The sequence below is a fragment of the Hyla sarda genome, chromosome 12 (assembly GCF_029499605.1).
Source record: "Hyla sarda isolate aHylSar1 chromosome 12, aHylSar1.hap1, whole genome shotgun sequence".
In the NCBI taxonomy this organism is placed as follows: Eukaryota; Metazoa; Chordata; class Amphibia; order Anura; family Hylidae; genus Hyla; species Hyla sarda.
Window position 1 is genome coordinate 9,355,581 of NC_079200.1, and position 19,647 is coordinate 9,375,227.

The 19,647-nt window shown below is 45.2% G+C and overlaps 1 protein-coding gene across 3 annotated transcripts in view; it reads right to left on the reverse strand.

Moving 5' to 3' along the window:
- The window catches only part of STAT3 (signal transducer and activator of transcription 3), a 102,688-nt gene extending 84,023 nt beyond the window's left edge, over positions 1-18,665 (reverse strand). For 2 of the 3 annotated variants that reach the window (XM_056548162.1, XM_056548159.1), the window contains exon 1: positions 4,879-5,014. The gene's annotated coding sequence lies outside the window, so the exon portion shown is untranslated. Of the gene's footprint in view, positions 1-4,878; positions 5,015-18,645 lie in introns of those variants that run through there. The other variant, XM_056548161.1, reaches the window with a different exon arrangement.
- Between the last annotated feature and the right edge of the window lie 982 nt (positions 18,666-19,647).

Consider the following 19,647-nt stretch of genomic DNA (forward strand, 5'->3'; position numbering starts at 1 on the left):
GACCCTTCAAATCCACTTCAAACCTGAACTGGTCCCTGAAAAATAGTGAGTTTGAAAATTTTGTGAAAAATTGGAAAATTGCTGCTGAACTTTGAAGCCTCTGGTGTCTTCCAAAAGTAAAAACATCTCAACTTTATGATGCAAACATAAAGTAGACATATTGTATATGTGAATAAAATAAAATAAATATTTGGAATATCCATTTTCCTTACAAGCAGAGAGCTTCAAAGTTAGAAAAATGCTAAATTTTCTAATTTTTCATCAAATTTTGGGATTTTTCAACAAGAAAGGATGCAAGTTACCACAAAATTTTATCACTAAGTTAAAGTAGAATATGTCACGAAAAAACAATCTCGGAATCAGAATGATAACTAAAAGCATTCCAGAGTTATTAATGTTTAAAGTGACAGTGGTCAGATGTGCAAAAAAATGGCCGGGTCCTAAGGTGTAAAATGGCTGGGTCCTTAAGGGGTTAACTTGTAAGTAATTTTTTTTTTCTGGAATACCCTTTTAACATACACCATGAAAAGTGCACGGAGCACCTTCGTACTAACAATACAAGACAGAGATGAGCTCTAGACATGGCCGCGTCCTGATATTCCCGATCCGTCTAGACATTAGCACAGATCAATACGTAATGGCCCTCCTGCACATGTGCCAGGGACATATAGATCACTAGTATTATACAGTTATGTCATGTTAGGGCAGGACAGCGCAATACACGTCCTGTGTCACATCTTAGGTTCTCTTATCATTTCCTTCATTATTTAGATGACCAGGGATGTGAAGCGACTGATGGAGATGAGGTCTGAGCGGAGAATTGGGTTCAAGATTAGAGATGAGCGAACTTACAGTAAATTCGATTCGTCACGAACTTCTCGGCTCGGCAGTTGATTACTTATCCTGCGTAAATTAGTTCAGCTTTCCGGTGGGCTGGAAAAGGTGGATACAGTCCTAGGAAAGAGTCTCCTAGGACTGTATCCACCTTTTCCAGCCCACGGGAGCACCTGAAAGCTGAACTAATTTATGCAGGAAAAGTCATCAACCGCCGAGCCGAGAAGTTCGTGACGAATCAAATTTACTGTAAGTTCGCTCATCTCTATTCAAGATAATTAAAATGTCAGACACATGGCGATATAGATAGATTATATATATATATATATACACATACACACACATAGAAATTCATGTCCCAGGGCAGCATTTTCCAACACGTATGCCTTTGGCTGTCTGGGCATGCTGGGAGCTGTAGTTTTGCAACATCTGGTGGCACGTTGGTTGGAAAACACTGACCAAAGTATTTTTTGGTCGGGGTCCAAGTGTTCACACAGTTTGCAGCATATTATTGCGGTCTAATAGGAAAAACGCTTAGGATGTCCCAATAGCGGACATTTGCACAAGTACTTGCACCCGGTCAAGTGTCCCCAATAACCGCAGACCATAAAATAAATGTAATTAAAATAAAATAAAATCCCTCTCACCTTCCCTACACTTCTGCGTGAGGTCTATTAATCATTCGCTTTGTTATCCAGAGTGATGCAGGACCTTCCAAATGCTACAATGACTTAAAGGGGTACTCCGGTGAAAACCTTTTTTCTTTTAAATCAACTGGTGGCAGAAAGTTAAACATATTTGTAAATTACTTCTATTAAAAAAATCTTAATCCTTCCTGTACTTATTAGCTGATGAATACTACAGAGGATATTCTTTTCTTTTTGGAATTCTCTCTGATGACATCACGAGCACAGTTCTCTCTGCTGACGTTATTATAATAATAATGCTTTATTTATTGTTGTCCTTAGTGGGATTTGAACCCAAGTCCCCAGCACTGCAAGGCAGCAGTGCTAACCACTGAGCCACCATGCTGCCCTTAGCATACATCTGCTATGCATGGTTGCTAAAATGGATAGAGATGTCAGCAGAGAGCACTGTGCTCGTGATGTCATCAGTGTTCCAAAAAGAAAGGAATTTCCTCTGTAGCATTCAGCAGCTAATAAGTACTGGAAGGATTAAGATTTTTTAATAGAAGTAATTTACAAATATGTTTAACTTTCTGCCACCAGTTGATTTAAAAGAAAAAAGGTTTTCACCAAAGTACCCCTTTAACTTCATTGTGCGGCAGGTCCTGCACCACTCCGGATAAGGGAGCGATGCGGCAGGTCCTGCACCACTGCGGATAAGGGAGCGATGGAGAAGGTCCTGCACCACTCCTGATAAGGGAGCGATGGAGAAGGTCCTGCACTACTAACAGAGAGAAGGATGCAGAGGCCTCAGGGCAAACTGGAGGGAAGGTGAGTGGGATTTGTCATTTTCTTTTTGAGGGAACTTATTGGGGGAAACCACTTAATGAGAGCATCTACCTTATAGCGGGTTCCCAACCTACCATCTACCTAACTACTGAGTTGCTTCCCTACATACTGGGGGCATTTCTTAACTATAAGGCTGGGGTTACCCTACAGAACATCCGACCGGAGATTGTGAGTGCGCCCAGCTGAATCAGGACCGCACTGACACTGCTGTTCCCATAGTTAGTAAAGTCTGAGGATTCCGCCTGAACAATGGACAAGATCATTCTTTTGGCGGCAGACTAACCACAGTTGAAATTCTGTAGTATGCACTGTGCAGCAATAATCCCATTACCAGCAATGGGATTCTGCTGCACCAGAATTTCTGACCAAAACTTCTAAGCGGAATGTCAGTCAGATATTCCGCAGTGTGAACCCGGCCTAAGTGTCAATGAGGATTCACTAAGTCTAGAGCCAGCTCTGCTGTGGTATCGCATAAAAAAAATAAAAAGGATCGGTGCTCGGCCGCAAAAAATGTTATCACAACATTCCTAGAATAAGTGTATACGGTAATGGATGCTGTTCCATGTCACACAGCAAGCATTACGGTATTTTTGACAGCAAGAATAACTCTGGTTTCCACTATAGACTGGAGATCTGGATGGGTGCATTGGCACAACCTTCTGACGGACAAAAAGCCATCGCTCTGACATTATATATATATATATATATTTACTTGAGGAAAGCAGCACTCCAAAGAAAAGGTGCCCAGGTGCCTGCTGCTGTTGATTCGGGTTAGGGATCCAAGACAATATTCACAGAGAAAGCAGTGGCACTCCATAAAGTGGAAAAAAAAGTGTTCTTTATTCACTCCAAGGTGTAGCTACATTTCGGCAACCTCACATTGACTTTTATGTGTTTGTGTGTGTATCCAATAGGAAAAAGAAGCGGAGCACTCACCAGACCTTGAATGCAAGTTGACTTTATTGACCGGAACGATCAAAGACAAATCGGGGGGAGGTAGTACAGACAGGGGAGTGTAGCTTAGAGACGCGGGGCTATCCTCTCGGTGACGGTCCGTTGCGCGCCGAAGCGCTTCTCCAGTCCCGGGCCTGGAGAAGCGCTTTGGCGCGCAACAGACCGTCACCGAGAGGATACCCCCGCGTCTCTAAGCTACACTCCCCTGTCTGTACTACCTCCCCCCGATTTGTCTTTGATCGTTCCGGTCAATAAAGTCAACTTGCATTCAAGGTCTGGTGAGTGCTCTGCTTCTTTTTCCTATTGGATACACACACATATATATATATATATATATATATATATATATATATATATATATATATACACACATACATATACACACACACACACACACACACACACACACTGGAGATCTGGATGGGTGCCCAACGGCGCTACTGACTATACTGTGGAGCCAGATCGGCCCACAATAGCGCAACTTTTATATGGAGAATGACATGGCTCTGACTACATGTACTGTTGATCTGGACAGGAGCACAATGGCTTAAAGGAGATCTCCAGTCTTGAAAAACTTATCCCCTAGCCTAAGGATAGGAGATAAATTTAATATTGCAGGGGTCTGACCGCTGGGGCCCCCGCAGCCCACGGGAAGGGGGCGTTTTGACCACCGCAAGAAGCGGCAGCTAAAACGCCCCTCAATACAACTCCTGCTCTGCCATGGCACTGTATTGAGGGGGCGAGTCGACTGCTGCTTCGCGAGGTGGTCGATGCGCACTCTCTGGCCAGCGAGCTGGGGCCCCGTACGGCGGGAGATCACAGCGATTGGACCCCCCCACGATCTGAAACGTATCCCCTATTCTTGGGACAGGATATACGTTTTTCAGGACTGGTTTACTACTATAATTTTCTGAGAAACAGAAAACAAGTCTAAAATATATTTATATAGCGCAACTTTCCAAGAGGCAGAACGCTCTAACCCATATTATTTACTGGAGATCTAGATGGACGCACAATGGCGCAACAGATTCCCATCGCTCTAACTAAATGTGTGTTTGTATATACACATTATACACACATTACACATATACACACACATTATACACACATTACACATATACACACACACACACACACATTATATACACACACACATTTAGTTAGCGCAATGGGAATCTGTTGCGCCATTGTGCGTCCATCTAGATCTCCAGAAAAAAACATGGGTTAGAGCGTTTTGCCTCTTGGAAAGTTGCGCCATTATGTGCCTATCCAGATCTTCAGTATAATATATAGCAGCGGTCTCTAAACTGAGGACCTCCAGCTGTTGCAAAACTACAACTCCCATCATGCCGTTGACATGCTGGAAGTTGTAGTTTTGCAGAAGCTGGGGGTTGTAGTTTTGCAACAGCTGGAGACCACCATATAAAATACAGCTGCAGTTACTAGAGTTATCCATCCATACTGGGGGGCACTGTTTGCCCCCCACACACACTTCCTTCCCCTCACCCACCATGCCCAGCCCTGGACGACCACCACGTGTTGTCAGCAGCCCCCTCTACCCCATTCCCACTCCATTCCAATACAATTTCCATAAAATTAATAGTAAAGCGCTTACCCGTCTCCGCCTCTCACAACTTCTACTTCTTCTCTCTGACGCAGCTCCGACAGTCTATGGCTCCGACGCCGGAAACCGCCTGACCCACCTCAGCCAGGCCCCGCCCACGCAGCTGTCAGTCACGGCGCGAGCTCCCTCCCTTTCCCGCCCAATTTTCCCCTGTCAGTCCCCTCCTGAGCCAATCAGCATCCAGCAAGCGGCCCGGCCAGCGGAGATTACTCATCAGCTTTCCGCCAATCAGATCACCGCTCTGACCAACCGCCTCGTCTAATTAATTATTCATGAATAACCCATCAGCTAACCGCCCCCCCTTCTACTATGAGGAACCAACGATTACTGGAACCCCGCCCTCTTTGCATTCATTATTCATAAGTTTAGTGACGGAGCCCCCGCCCACTTGTTGGTCTCGGGGACGTTCCTTGTGGTTTTTCCGGCTGTTACGGTCACGTGGTCACCCTCCCGCCTCGTTCTGGAGGAGCGCTCAGTATTGGGAGGCGGGGAGGGGGAGCCGGAGGACGGAACAGCCTGCTGGAAATCAGAAGAATTCCTGGCAGCGTGACGTCAGAGTTCACTCACGTCATGTATGTAAAGGAGGATGACGTATGCCAGTGCCCAAATTGTGCGTTCATATTTCGCCTCCTGAAAACTATTGATGAGTTTTACAAGACACTACAATGACCGGCAGGATATGTTAACCCTTTCAGGACCACCGGGAAAGTTTTGTCCTCTCTAGGACTTTTCGCTGTAACTTGTCACGTGGTTGTGTGAGGTTTTGTGATATTATTAAAAATATGTTTTTATTATTAGAAGTTAAAGTATCAGGAAAGTGCTAAAAAAATTATAATAATAATATTGCCCTAGTATTTATTCTTTACGTTCACACCACGTTTTTGCACTATAGTTCCCGTATACACTTTCAATGGGAAAACCGTACAGAACCGTATTGAAAACCGTATGCATTGACTCTCCATTGAAAACCGTACGCCAAATGATGCATCAGGTTGTGTCCGTTTTGCATCCTGTACGGTTTTGTCCCGGACCCAAAATCGTAGCCTACCAAGGTTTTTGGTCCGGGGGAAAAACCGTATTGAAACGTACACATTTTTTTTAACATGGGAGTCAATGGGAACCGTACAGAACTGTATGTGCGTACGGTTCCATCCGGTTTTCACCATACGGTTTTTTACTTTGCACAATTTTTTTTCTTGGAATTTCAATCAAACAAGTGAAACTTTATTCATTATGGAGGGAAAAGTTAAAAACGTATACGTATAAACGTTATTTTTTCTTAAAAAACTGATGCAATCGGACATAAATTTTTCAAACCGTATACGGATAAAAATTTGTACACACGTTTTCATACAGTTTAGTCCGGTTTTGAGGGATCCTTTTTTTTTTTTATCAACCTGATGCGGGCACTGTATTGAAAAAACGTGGTGTGAACCCGGCCTTAAAGAAGTAGTCCGGCGCGCACTTTTCTTATTTTATCCGGACACAGCGATGTCCCGCCTCGGCCGGTGATAGGCTGAAGCTCCGTGTGACGTGTCGGGCTAACAGGAAGTAAGGAGAAAACAGCCCGGCGACCGAACACCTGTACCGGAGCACCGGGGGCGCCTAGGCAGGCAGGAGAAAGTTTGTTTTCTTTTTTTTTTTTTGCAGCCCGGACCGGATAAAATAAGAAAAGTGCGCGCCGGACATGTCCTTTAACCCCTTAACGACCAAGGACGTATATTTACGTCCTTGGCCGGCTCCCGCGATATAACGAGGGGTCACGCGGTGACCCCGTGTCATATCGCGTCGGTCCCGGCATGAATCTGATGCCGGGATCCGGGGCTAATAGTGCGCGGCAGCGATCGCGGTGCCGCGCGCTATTAATCCTTTAGACGCGGCATTCAAAGTTGTAGCCGCGTTTAAACCGAAAGTGAAAGCTGCCCGGCTGCTCAGCGGGGCTGATCGGGACTACCGCAGTGAAAATGCGGTGTCCCAATCAGCTGGGACACGAGCGGAGGTCCTCCAGCGTATCCTCTCGGCGATTGATTGCTCCAAGCCTGAGATTCAGGCTTGAGAAATCGACCACCGATAACGCTGATCATTGCAAAGCTGTGGCTTTGCAGTGAACAGTGCTGGCAATCAGTGTGTGCAGTGTTATAGGTCCCTATGGGAGAGATCAGTGTGTGCAGTGTTATAGGTCCCTATGGGATAACAATGATCAGTATGAGATCAGTGTGTGCAGTGTTATAGGTCCCTATGGGATAACAATGATCAGTATAAGAGATCAGTGTGTGCAGTTATAGGTCCCTATGGGAGAGATCAGTGTGTGCAGTGTTATAGGTCCCTATGGGATAACAATGATCAGTATGAGATCAGTGTGTGCAGTGTTATAGGTCCCTATGGGATAACAATGATCAGTATAAGAGATCAGTGTGTGCAGTGTTATAGGTCCCTATGGGAGAGATCAGTGTGTGCAGTGTTATAGGTCCCTATGGGATAACAATGATCAGTATAAGAGATCAGTGTGTGCAGTGTTATAGGTCCCTATGGGATAACAATGATCAGTATAAGAGATCAGTGTGTGCAGTGTTATAGGTCCCTATGGGAGAGATCAGTGTGTGCAGTGTTATAGGTCCCTATGGGATAACAAGGATCAGTATAAGAGATCAGTGTGTGCAGTGTTATAGGTCCCTATGGGATAACAATGATCAGTATAAGAGATCAGTGTGTGCAGTGTTATAGGTCCCTATGGGATAACAATGATCAGTATAAGAGATCAGTGTGTGCAGTGTTATAGGTCCCTATGGGATAACAATGATCAGTATAAGAGATCAGTGTGTGCAGTGTTATAGGTCTCTATGGGAGCTATAACACTGCAAAAAAAAGTGTAAACATTTTTTTAACCCTTTCCTTAATAAAAGTTCAAATCAACCCCCCTTTTCCCATAAATAAAAAACACCATGTAAATAAAAATAAATAGTCCAAAATAACGTATTTTTGGTCGCTTTTTATATCATGAAAAAATGAATAAAAAGCTAACAAAAAGTCTGATCAATACAAAAATGGTACCGCTAAAAACTTCAGATCACGGCGCAAAAAATGAGCCCTCATACCGACCCATTGGGGAGATTTATCAAAAGCTGTGCAGAGGAAGAGTGGAGCAGTTGCCCATGGAAACCAATCAGATTTCTTCTTTTATTTTTAAAGAGACCTGTGAAAAATGAAAGAAGCGATCTGATTGGTTGCCATGGGAAACTGCACCACTCTTCCTCTACACAGGTTTTGATAAATCTCCCTACATATGCGGAAAAATAAAAAAGTTATAGGGGTCAGAAGATGACAATTTTAAACGTATAAATTTTCCTGCATGTAGTTATGATTTTTTACAGAAGTGCGACAAAATCAAACCTATATAAGTAGGGTATTATTTTAATCATATGGACCTAGAGAATAAAGAAAAGGTGTTTTTACCGAAAAATGTACTGTGTAGAAACGGAAGCCCCCAAAAGTTACAAAATGGCGTTTTCTTCTTCAATTTCGTTGCACAATGATTTTTTTTCCGTTTTGCCGTAGATTTTTGGGTAAAATGACTGATGTCACTGCAAAGTAGAATTGGTGGCGCAAAAAATAAGCCATAATATGGATTTTTAGGTACAAAATTGAAAGGGTTATGATTTTTAAAAGGTGAGGAGGAAAAAAACGAAAGTGCAAAAATGGAAAAACCTGTGGTCCTTAAGGGGTTAAAGTTTTTTTTTTTAATTAGTACAATAATGGAAAAGCACGGAACCATAGGAATCATTCTAATCGTATTGACCCACATAATAAAGAAAACGTGTTTGTTTTTTTTACCGTAAAGTGTACAGCGTGAAAACAAAACCCTCAAAAATTTGAGAGTACTTGAATAAATGTAGCTTTGTTATGATTGCCCCCCCCCCCCTAATTTTGTCCTGGCCCTTTGTGTGCCCCCCTCCCTCCCCCAACATTTTTATGCTAGAGGCGCCACCCCCCCCCCCCCCCCCATGTTGTTTTCCCCCCTGTATGTAGGACTCCCTGTAGGTATTTTGCACCCTGTATGTAGGACCCCCTGTAGGTATTTTGCCCCCTGTATGTAGGACTCCCTGTAGATATTGTGCCCCCTGTATGTAGGACCCCCTGTAGGTATTTTGCCCCCTGTATGTAGGAGCCCCTGTAGGTATTTTCCCCCCTGTATGTAGGACTCCCTGTAGATATTGTGCCCCCTGTATGTAGGACTCCATGTAGGTATTTTGCCCCCTGTATGTAGGACCCCTTGTAGGTATTTTGCCCCCTGTATCACCTTTGTAGGTATTTTGCCCCTGTATGTAGGACCCCCTGTAGGTATTTTCCCCCTGTATGTAGGACCCCCTGTAGGTATTTTGCCCCCTCTATGTAGGACTCCCTGTAGGTATTTTGCCCCCTGTATGTAGGACCCCTTGTAGGTATTTTGCCCCCTGTATGTAGGACTCCCTTGTAGGTAGTTTGCCCCCCTGTATGTAGGACTCCCTGTAGGTATTTTGCCCCTGTATGTAGGACCCCCTTGTAGGTAGTTTGCCCCCCTGTATGTGGGACCCCCTGTAGGTATTTTGCCCCCTGTATGTAGGACTCCCTGTAGGTATTTTGCCCCCTGTATGTAGGACCCCCTGTAGGTATTTTGCCCCCTGTATGTAGGACCCTCTGTAGGTATTTTGCCCCCTGTATGTAGGACTCCCTGTAGGTATTTTGCCCCCTGTAGGTATTTTCCCCCCTGTATGTAGGACCCCCTGTAGGTATTCTGCCCCTGTATGTAGGACCCCCTGTAGGTATTTTGCCCCCTGTATCACCTTTGTAGGTAGTTTGCCCCTGAGATGTAGGACCCACTGTAGGTAGTTTGCCCCTGTATGTAGGACCCCCGCACATGGTTTGCCCCTGATATGTAGGACCCCCTTGTAGGTATTTTTCCCTCTGGATGTAGGATTTATTGAACTTTTTAACTTACACTTTATTGGTCACTTAGGTGACTTCAGGAGGAATCACTGCAGAGCTACAGACGGCCAGCAGGGAAAGGTAAGTCCTCCTGTTACCTCTTTAGTACATGACCCCCCTCCCCTAGCACCCCCCTCCCGTGTGATAGCACTGCACATGCTGAGGGGGGTGGGGGGTTGATCCACCCCACTAGACCACCAGGGACAGTTTAAAGGTCCCTTTAAATGCCGCTGTGAGCTTTGACAGAGGCGATCTAAAGGGTTAATAGTCGGCTGGGGGCGATCGCTGTATTCCGGCTATGAGTGGCGGTCTGCAGCTACTGAGATCAGCTGAGGGGTCACCAGCTATGGAGCGGGCTCGAGTCAGGAAATGCGTCATGTGTCGCGAATGGGGTTAAACTGTTCACAATGTCATACAAGACTGTCCACCACATGTCCCCACCATGCATCTGTGATCCCCTCCCCCCCTCTTTACTACTGGGGTAACACACTGTAACAAACCTCCTCCTCATGGGGCAGATGTATGGAGGTGCGCGCGATGTCAGGATGATGGACGGACCTGACCGGAAGGGGTTTGTGTGTTGTGCGACGGTGGTGCTGGCTGGGCGGGTGCTTCGGATGAGCGTTGGGTGCTTCGGATGAGCGTTGGGTGCTTCGGATGAGCGTTGGGTGCTTCGGCTGCTGCCCCCCCCCCCCCCCCATCAAGAGGGCGTTCTAGGTGACTTCCTATATTGCCTAGAGGCAGAACCAGCCCTGACCTCACACAACTGTCTCCAGATCTCACCCACCATCAATACCTTGAAGATCAACTTCAGATAGACCATGTGACCAGCGTCAGATGGACTTTTGGCACTTTCAGACTTAGAAATAACAGTGGGGAGGGAGTTACATACCAGCTCAAATTATGGACAGAGGGGAGAGAGTGCTTAGAGGACAGCTCACACAGGCTGTAGATAGAGAGGAAAGCAGATACAAGGCAGTCTGCAGGGGAGAATCATATAGACTGTGTACAAGTATAGAGAATAAAGAGCTCCCACAGCCAACTCTGGATAAAGAAGGAGAACTATCATGTTTAATAAAAACCTATGGAGGAAATGTTTTTGTTTTGCATTGTAATAATTAAAAAACTTAGAATAAAATAAACTGTCAGTATAACAACTAAGGCTAGGTTCACACTACCGTTAGGAGCCGCCCCGTTATAGACCTGTTATTAAAGGGGTACTCCGCCCCTAGACATCTTATCCCCCTTATCCAAAGAATAGGGGATAAGATGTCTGATCACGGGGGTCCCGCCGATGAAAAAAATAACAGACATGAGTAATCCGTTACTGTCAGTTATTTAAAGGGGTACTCCGGTGGAAAAAAATTAAAATTTGGAAAAAAAGTGTTAAATTTATAACGGCCGTTATTCGTCCGTTATTTTTGACAGGGAAAAAATTAGTGATCGCACCGTCGTTTCTCCCATCAAAATAACGGACGAAACCAATAACTGACAGTAACTGATGATAAAGGATGTAGAAGGGAACCCATTGAAATGAATGGGATCCTTTATGAACCGTTATCAGCAGTTCATGACGGGAGAGCAAAACGGGCATGAATAACGGTGGTGTGAAAGGGTCAAAAAGTAAAACCTTTTGCCAATGGAGCTAGTCAGATTTTAGTGTTAAAGGGGTACTCCGGTGGAAAACTTATTTTTCTTTTTAAATCAACTGGTGCCAGAAAGTTAAACAGATTTGTAAATGACTTCTAATAAAAAAAAATCTTAATCCTTCCAGAACTTATTAGCTGCTGAATACTACAGCGGAAATTCTTTTCTTTTTGGAACACAGAGCTCTCTGCTGACATCACGAGCACAGTGCTCTCTGCTGACATCTCTGTCCCTTTTAAGAACTGCCCAGAGCAGCATCTGTTCGCTATGGGGATTTTCTCCTACTCTGGACAGTTCCTAAAACGGACAGAGATGTCAGCAGAGAGCACTGTGCTCGCGATGTCAGCAGAGAGCTCTGTGTTTCAAACAGAAAAGAATTTCCACTGTAGTATTCAGCAGCTAATAAGTACTGGAAGGATTAAGATTTTTTTTTTTTTTTAATAGAAGTAATTTACAAATCTGTTTAACTTTCTGGCACCAGTTGATAAAAAAAGAAAAAGTTTGCTATGGGGATTTTCTCCTACTCTGAACAGTTGTAAAACGGAAAGAGATGTCAGCAGAGAGCACTGTGCTCATGATGACAGCAGAGAGCTCTGTGTTTCAAACAGAAAATAATTTTCACTGTAGTATTCAGCAGCTAATAAGTACTGGAAGAATTAAGATTTTTTTTTTTTTTATAGAAGCAATTTACAAATCTGTTTAACTTTCTGGCACCAGTTGATAAAAAAAAAAAAAAAAGTTTGCTATGGGAATTTTCTCCTACTCTGGACAGTTCCTAAAACGGACAGAGATGTCAGCAGAGAGCACTGTGGTCATGATGTCAGCAGAGAGCACTGTGCTCGCGATGTCAGCAGAGAGCTCTGTGTTTCAAACAGAAAAGAATTTCCACTGTAGTATTCAGCAGCTAATAAGTACTGGAAGGATTAAGATTTTTTTTTTTTTTAATAGAAGTAATTTACAAATCTGTTTAACTTTCTGGCACCAGTTGATAAAAAATAAATAAATAAATAAATAAAAGTTTTTCACCGGAGTACCCCTTTAACCTGACTTTGTGTCTGTGCTAGTTTGTATCCATGTTGCGTGTATTTTTACGTAAATATACTCTTTAATAATAGGCGATTGTTGCTTTTGCGCTGGTATTAAATAAGCATGAATGTATCGCATTGTGCTCCGCGTAATCCTGAAGGGAAATCCACTTTGTCTGTTCAGTCTAAACACAGCTTGTGTTTAGTCAACAGCGTATGAGCAAGCGGGAAAAATATGTAAAACAGCTGGCGGCTCCGAGATATTCCTGCCCCAGAGCCGCCGCCATCTGCCGAGAGACGCTCGTAAAACTACCGTTTTTGGACTTAAAGGGGTACTTCGGTGAACAAGGGGCTTTATAGCTAAACAGTGTGCCTCCAGCTGTTGCAAAAGTACAACTCCCAGCATGCCCGGACAGCCGGAGGCTGTCCGGGCATGCTGGGAGTTGTACTTTTGCAACAGCTGGAGCCTCACCGTTTCGAAAACACTCGTCTTAATGTTAAGACTGTGTATATCTGAGAACTACAGAACTCCTTTGAAGGAACTGCACTACTTTCTTAAAGGGGTACTCCGGTGGAAAACTTTATTTTTAAAATGAACTGGTGCCAGAAAGTTAAACAGATTTGTAAATTACTTCTATTAAAAAATGGGGACTCATTCTGTCGGGGGACCAAGCCCTGTTCACACTTGTCACTAGGCACTGTGTCACATTTCCCTTCTATATCACTGACTGCTTACCTACATACAGTACATACTTCTCCTGAACAAGGGGCTTTATAGCTAAACAGTGTGCCTCCAGCTGTTGCAAAAGCTGGAGTCACGCCGTTTCGAAAACGCTGGTCTTAATGTTAAGACTGTGTATATTGGAGAACTACAGAACTCTGTTGAAGGAACTGCACTACTTTCTTAAAGGGGTACTCCTTTGGAAAACTTTTTTTTTTTTTTTTAAATGAACTGGTGCCAGAAAGTTAAACAGACTTGTAAATGACTTCTATTAAAAAATCTTTACCCTTCCAGTACTTTTTGGCAGCTTTATTTTACAGAGGAAAATTCTTTTCTTTTTTTAATTTCTTTTTTTGTCTTGTCCACAGTGCTCTCTGCTGACACCTCTGTCCGTGTCAGGAACTGTCCAGAGTGGGAGAAAATCCCCATTGTAAAGCTATGCCGCTCTGGACAGTTCCTGACACGGACAGAGGTGTCAGCAGAGAGCACTGTGGACAAGACAAAAAAAAAATTCAAAAAGAAAATAATTTCCTCTGTAGCATACAGCTGCTAAAAAGTACTGGAAGGGTGAAGATTTTTTTTATAGAAGTAATTTACAAATTTGTTTAAAGGGGTATTCCAGGAAAAAAACTATTTTTTTTATATCAACTGGCTCCAGAAAGTTAAACAGATTTGTAAATTACTTCTATTAAAAAATCTTAATCCTTTCAATAATTATCAGCTGCTGAAGTTGAGTTGTTGTTTTCTGTCTGGCAACAGTGCTCTCTTGACATCTCTGCTTGTCTCGGGAACTACACAGAGTAGAAGAGGTTCGCTATGGGGATTTGCTTCTAAACTGGGCGGTTCCCGAGACACGTGTCATCAGAGAGCACTTAGACAGAAAAGAACAACTCAACTTCATCAGCTCATAAGTACTGAAAGGATTAAGATTTTTTTTATAGAAGTAATTTACAAATCTGTTTACCTTTCTGGAACCAGTTGATATATAAAAATAAGTTTTTTTCCTGGATAACCCCTTTAACTTTCTGGCATCAGTTCATTTAAAAAAAAAATAAGTTTTCCAATTGAGTACCCCTTTAAGAAAGTAGTGCAGTTCCTTCAAAGGAGTTCTGTAGTTCTCCAATATACACAGTCTTAACATTAAGACCAGCGTTTTCGAAACGGCGTGACTCCAGCTGTTGCAAAACTACAACTCCCAGCATCCCCAGACAGCCTCCGGCTGTCAGGGCATGCTGGGAGTTGTACTTTTGCAACAGCTGGAGGCACACTGTTTAGCTATAAAGCCCCTTGTTCAGGAGAAGTATGTACTGTATGTAAGTAAGCAGTCAGTGATATAGAAGGGAAATGTGACACAGTGCCTAGTGACAAGTGTGAACAGGGCTTGGTCCCCCAACTGAATGAGTCCCCATTTTCAGTCTGAACTTAAAGGGGTACTCCGGGGAGCTAAACCCATAGCCCACCCTTTCCCTCTCATCAGCCTATTTAAGGGTCTAAATATAATTCATCAGCTATATAGAGCAGTTTCCCCTCTTTGGTTGTCACTTTCACTCTGTCTCTGTCCAAGTCCCTCATTGAAAGCAGCCCCCACCCTCCTGAGAGGTACGGACCACACTGTTTCTGTCCTGCACTGATGAGTCATGCTCTCCTTAGTGCTCAGAACTGGGAGGTGTGTGCAGCCTCAGCCAATCAGACACTGATTCTCTCTCTGCTGCTCATAGCAGGAGGGTGTGGGCTGACAGAGCAGAGCTGCAATGATTGCTGGGAGATGTAAGCAAGGAGAAAGAAGGATGGCAAAGAATATCAAGCAGCCAAAGAAGACAACAGAGGCCACAGGAACCATGTCCCTGGAGGGCTCCGGCCCACCTCTTTGGAGACAAACAAGAGTGACAGCCCGATCAGCCAATCACAGGCTGAGATGAGGTCCTGTTTTAGCAGGTGATTGGCTGAGTGGGCCGTCACATGAGCATTTCTCTGAAGGTGGAGGCCGGGGTAAAGCAGCTGAATGTTAAAGGGGTGCATTGCCGTGGAATGAGATTTGCCATAGAATGAGATGGTCCGCCTCCATCACATCCTATTGGCTCTCTCTTGTCACGTGACATATTTAAACGTCACGCATCGATGCGCACAGCAGTGTCAATTTGGCTATCACAGGGAGAGGATCTCCTCACCCTGTGATAGCTGAAGCTGTACGGAGCTCTCATGGCCTCTGTGGCCCGACAGAAGTTCACACATGTACGCAGCTCATACGGCTGCCTCATATACATTTACTGTTGATCCACAGCGCTATGGGGATTCCTACGCCCGATGGCGCTGTCATCAGTGTGCGTCCCCGCGAGCGCCCCACGCCCGCAGCTCCACTCCCCGTCCCCCGCAGCTCTACTCCCCGTCCCGTTAACGCTCAGGGAGCGGGGGACAGAAAGTAGAGCATCGGGCGCAGGTTAAGTTATTCGCGTAGTGCTGCGCATGCGCAGTACTACTTTACCTGCGCCCGATGCTCTACTTTCTGTTCCCCGCTCCCTGAGCGTTCACAGGGGACGGGGAGTAGAGCTGCGGGGGAAGGGGAGTACAGCTGCGGGGGACGGGGAGTAGAGATGCGTAGGACGGGGAGTAGAGATGCAGGAGACGGGGAGTAGAGATGCGGGGGACGGGGAGTAGAGATGCGGGGGACGGGGAGTAGAGATGCGGGGGACGGGGTGTAGAGATGCGGGGGACGGGGTGTAGAGCTGCGGGGGACGGGGAGTAGAGTTGCGGGGGACGGGGAGTAGAGATGCGGTGGACGGGGTGTAGAGCTGCGGGCGTGGGGATCCTGATGACAGCGCCATCGGGCTCCCGATAGCGCTGTGGATCAACAGTAAATGTATATGAGGCAGCCGCATGAGCTGCGTACATGTGTGAACTTCTGTCGGGCCACGAGAGCTCCGTACACCTTCAGCAATCACAGGGTGAGGAGATCCTCTCCCTGTGATAGCCAAACTGACACTGCTGTGCGCATCGATGCGTGACGTTTAAATATGTCACGTGACAAGAGAGAGCCAATAGGATGTGATGGAGGCGGACCATCTCATTCTATGGCAAATCTCATTCCACGGCAATGCAGGGGTACTCCAGAGGAAGAAAAAAAATCTTCTAATTAACTGGTGCTAGAAAGTTATACAGATTTGTGAATTATTTACAAATATATATAAAAATTTTAATCCTTCCAATACTTATCAGCTGCTGTATGCTCCAGCGGAAGTTGTGTATTCCTTTCTGGTCTGATCACAGTGCTCTCTGCTGCCACCTGTGTCTATGTCAGGAACTGTCCAGAGCAGAAGAGGTTCGCTATGGGGATTTGCTTCTGCTCCAGACAGTTCCTGACACGGACAGGGGTGGCAGCAGAAATACTGTGGTCAGACTAGAAAAGACTGTACAACTTCCTCTGGAGCATACAGCAGCTGATCAGTACTGGAAGGGTTAAGATTTTTAATAATTTACAAGACTGTAAAACTTTCTGACACCAGTTGATTTGAAATTATTTTTTTCTTCCGGAGTACTCCTTTAACCTCTTCAGGACGCAGGGTGCACCTTTACGCCCTGCGCCCGCTCCCCGATCTCCTCTGCGATGCTCCAGCCTGGAGCAATCGAGCGCAGATAACACTGATCAATGCTATGCTACAACATAGCATTGAACAGTGCATGCAAATATACATGTAATAGTCCCCAAGGGGATTAAAAAATGGTTTAAAAAAAAAAATAAAGTTAATAAATGTGAATTAACCCCTTCCACACTAAAAGTTTAAATCACCCCCCCTTTTCCCAAATTCTATGTAAAACATATGTAAACATAATAAAAAATTAACATATGTGGTATCGTCACGTGTGTAAATGTCTGAAATATAAAAATACATTGTTAATTAAACCACACGGTCAATGGCGTATACGTAAAAAAAATTCCAAAATTGCGTATCTTTGGTAATTTTGTATACCCTAAAAAAGCTAATAAAAAGCGATCAAAAAGTCCCATCAAAACAAAAATGGTAAAAACACGATAAAAACTAAAGACCGCGGTGCAAAAAATGAGCCGTCATACAGCCTCGTATGCGGAAAAATAAAAACGTTATAGGGGTCAGAAGAGAACAATCTTCAACATACTTATTTTGGTGCATGAAGTTATAATTTGTTTAAAGTAGTAAAATAAATTAAAGCCTAAATAAATTGGGTATCTCTGTAACCGTATGGACCTACAGAATAAATATTAGGTGTCATTTTTACTGAAAAGTGCACTGCGTCGAAACGGAAGCCGCTAAAAATTGCAAAATGGCTTTTTTTTCCCTCCAATTTTGTCCCACAAATAATTGTTTTTGCTTTCGCCATAGATTTTGTGGTGAATTGACTGATGTCATTACAAAGTAAAATTGTTAGCGCATAAAACAAGTCCTTATATGGATCTGTAGGTGGAAAACGTTATTATTTTTAGAAGTGGAAAAACCCTGAATCCTGAAAGGGTTAAGTTTAGTGGCAAAGCGTCAGGCAAATACAGGAGAGCACGGGGGTTCCCAGAAGTTGGACCCCCTGTGATCAGACACTTATCCAACCCCTATACTGTGACAAGGGGAAAATGTATTTCCCTGGAGTACCCCTTTAAGCATGATAACTGTTGGATGAACAATCCTTTATGTAATCTGCTGCAACAAGTGAGTTTCTGAGATGTCTTCCCTCCTAGATCTTCCCCCTCATTCCTTATCAGCCTCTCCCTTCTGCAAAACCCTTCACTGGCTACCCATTGCCCCAAAAATTCAATTTAAAGGGGTACTCCGCTGCCCCAGCGTTTGGAACATTTTGTTCCGAACACTTGGAGCGGGGGTCGTGACATCACGGCCACGCCCCCTTGTGACACCACCCCCCTCAATGCTAGTCTATGGAAGGGGGCGTGGCAGCCGCCTCACCCCCTCCCATAGACTTGCATTGAGGGGCGTGGCCATGATGTCACGACCCCCGCGCTGCCCACCCTCAGCATTCTAAATGAACGGCAGGTGCTGCACAGAGATCGCATGGGTCCCAACTGCGGGACCGCCGCTATCAGACATCTTATCCCCTATCCTTTGGATAGGGGATAAGATGTCTTGGGGCGGAGTACCCCTTTTAACTGTTAACAATGTCATGAAAGGCCGTCCACAACCTGTCCGCCCTATACATCTCTGACCTCCTGATACCGACCCTCACGTAATCTCTGATCACATCTGTCTCCAAGATTTCTCTCCTTCTTCCCCCAAATACTTGAACTCACTGCCCTGACACATCCGGCTCTCACTCAGCATCAAGACCTTAAAAAGTAACTTCAGATGAACCATGTGACCAGCATCAGATGGACTTTTGGCTCCTTCATTGTTAGAAATAGCAGCGGGAAGGGGGAAGGTTACATACCAGCTAAAATTGAGGGAAGAGGGTCCTTGGAGGACAACTCACACAGGCTGGACATAGAGAGGAAAGCAGATACAAGGCAGCCTGCAGGGAAATTCATATAGGGGGAGATTTATCAAAACCTGTGCAGAGGAAAACTTGCCCAGTTGCCCATAGCAACCAATCAGATCGCTGCTTTCATTTTTCACAGGCCTTCATAAAAATGAAAGAAGCGAGCTGATTGGTTGCTATGGGCAACTGGGCAAGTTTTCCTCTGCACAGGTTTTGATAAATCTCCCCCATAGGCTTTATATAAGAATGTCTTCCCCTGGTGTTTTTCAGGGGTCAGCCTAGGCCCCTTAGTTCCAGTGACATAATGATCGCGGTTGAAGGGGGGTGCAACTGTTGCTGGCTCTGGAGCGGAAAGGGGCCTGCCGGTGACCGGAACCACTTTCAGCAGTATCTGCTTCCTCAGGATGTTCACAGGTGGAATAAAGAGGCATAAAATGCTGCTCACCGTCCTGCAGCGCTGCCCACCTTGCTTAACCTGCACCCAATTATACATTTAGCAGCTGACGCTCTCTGTGCTACTCTGAGATTATCTCCCCACCTTCTTCTCACCTCAACTTCTCCTCACCTCCCTCCCCTTCTCCTCCCCTTCTCCTCACCTCCCTCCCCTTCTCCTCACCACCCTCCCCTTCTCCTCACCTCCCTCCCCTTCTCCTCACCACCCTCCCCTTCTCCTCACCTCCCTCCCCTTCTCCTCACCTCCCTCCCCTTCTCCTCACCACCCTCCCCTTCTCCTTACCTCCCTCCCCTTCTCCTCACCCCCCTCCCCTTCTCCTCACCTCCCTCCCCTTCTCCTCCCCTTCTCCTTACCTCCCTCCCCTTCTCCTCACCTCCCTCCCCTTCTCCTCACCTCCCTCCCCTTCTCTTCACCTCCCTCCCCTTCTTCTCCCCTTCTCCTCACCTCCCTCCCCTTCTCCTCCCCTTCTCCTCACCTCCCTCCCCTTCTCCTCCCCTTCT